The sequence below is a fragment of the Penaeus japonicus genome, unplaced genomic scaffold (genome assembly GCF_977035675.1).
Source record: "Penaeus japonicus unplaced genomic scaffold, GWHDUDI00000001_assembly GWHDUDI00000024, whole genome shotgun sequence".
In the NCBI taxonomy this organism is placed as follows: Eukaryota; Metazoa; Arthropoda; class Malacostraca; order Decapoda; family Penaeidae; genus Penaeus; species Penaeus japonicus.
Window position 1 is genome coordinate 1,650,000 of NW_028234426.1, and position 2,619 is coordinate 1,652,618.

The window sequence follows — 2,619 nt, forward strand, 5'->3', positions numbered from 1 at the left end:
TACGGAAATCATGTAATTAGTTTCAAATATTTGTCTAGCATGTATTTGTGCAATATGATATTGATACATGTTATAAACTTCACAACGAAAGTTATTTAATTGGCTCGTTTTTGGTTATTTCATTATTGCTATCATTATCACCTGTAGAATTGTTCATTTTCATCTATACCTTTTTTCTATATTTGTCATGCACTCATGCACTCATACTTATATCCATGCATCACCTTACTTGATCATTTCCTTCATCAACGCAAATTTCTCAATTAGTTTCCAATATAATTTTCTTTTTCAACTCATTTCATAAGCTGTTCAAGATGCCATGATGACATCTTCATTCCAGAACGTATCAATATCAGCAAATTGCAATGATTATCACTGGCTTTGCGAGATTACCTTTTGTGCGTGGAATCAAGAAGATTACACTAGTAACTTGATATGAAAAGATGTTTTCATTTTCGTTCATGCAATAACATAGTGGTGCACACACAGGTAGACAGTATACTGCATGCATACTTACATACATATATGCATGCATGCATACATACATACATACATACATACATACATACATACATACATACATACATACATACATACATACATACATACATACATACATACATAAATACATACGTACATACAAACAAACATACATAGAAGACATAATAACAATAAAGATGATGGTCATGATGATAATGATGACACTAATGACAATTATGACAACGGTAATGATAATGATAATAATGATAGGGATAATAATCATTATAATGATACTAGTACTAATAATGATAACAGTAATAATGATAATGGCAGTAATAATATCAATAATAATAATGATAAAGATAATTATAGCATTGATATTAAAGATAATGATGATAATAATAATATAAAAAAAATCAAACAATATCAGTAATTATGATGCACATCATTCTTACCATCATCACGATTATCAAATAACAGAAATATCAAAGAAGGATAATAAACAAATACAAAAGAATAAGAAGGGAATGAAGAGAGAGAACAGAAAACCATAACGTGATTCCCTCTGTATCTATGTTTCCGTTACGCATAATAATAATAAAAATAATGACCGAAAATTGACACTTTACACCAAATAAGATTCGTTGCAAGTTGAAAGCATGAGAGAAAAAGCTTCATTGATATTAGTCTTTTGAGAAATCTTTGAAATCATGAGTTGAAAGCGCGAGAGAAAAAGCTTCATTGATATTAGTCTTTTGAGAAATCTTTGAAATCATGAGTTGAAAGCGCGAGAGAAAAAGCTTCAGTGATATTAGTCTTTTGAGAAATCTTTGAAATCATGAGTTGAAAGCGCGAGAGAAAAAGCTTCAGTGATATTAGTCTTTTGAGAAATCTTTGAAATCATGAGTTGAAAGCGCGAGAGAAAAAGCTTCATTGATATTAGTCTTTTGAGAAATCTTTGAAATCATGAGTTGAAAGCGCGAGAGAAAAAGCTTCAGTGATATTAGTCTTTTGAGAAATCTTTGAAATCATGAGTTGAAAGCGCGAGAGAAAAAGCTTTATTGATATTAGCCTTTTGAGAAATCTTCTTTGGAAACATATGATCGGTATCTTGGTTTCCGAACGTGTTTGAGACATGTTTTTCCTCGTGACGGGTCGATGCTGTTACGTAGGGAACGGGGTTTGTTGTTGCTGTCGTTGTTTTGTTGTTGTTTGAGTGGTGATTAGGTGTTGAAAGGGTTGAGGTCTTGAGGAATATGTGTCTGTTTGTTTCGCATTTTTTTTTTTTTTTTTTTTGAGATATATGGTATAGGTAAATTGATCCATTCGTTATGCAATAAATCTTTATCATAATGGTATTAATTATAGACATAACCCATTATATGTTCATCATTTTAAGGACTATCTCAACGAGGTAGAAAAAAAACAAAAAAACAGGGGAATTATTGCACCGTCACCCTGTAGCTCCTTGCAAGCCGTTGATACTCCGTGAACAAATCAGCTGAGGCAACGATTGACAAAGGTATTGAATGAAAATGTATTTCACGATAGCGTTATTGCAATTTTGATATTCTGATCTTACATTCCTTGAAACTGGTGATGTAAACGCGTGAGAAATTCTTTTTATTCTTACCTTTATGAAATTCTTAATTTGAGTGATTCACATTTTCTGAATAAAATGGGACGACCAGTTTGAGAAATTTAATAATGTCGATTATAGGGATTTTATCATCGCTTTTGTGAATTATTTCGTTATTATTTTTCAAGCTCTTTTTAATACACGCACACACGCGTACACACACACACACACACACACACACACACACACACACACACACACTCACTCACTCACACATATGTTTACCGGAAGTTATTGCATGTGAATAATCTCAAAACTACGATTCTTTTAAATTTATACATTTACGTATTATGTATATATACATCCATACACACACACACACACACATACACATATATATACATATATATATATATATATATATATATATATAATATATATATATATATATATATATATATGTATATATATATATATATATATATATATATATATATATATATATGTATATATATATGTATATATGTATATATATATCATAACTGTTATTATTAGCACTG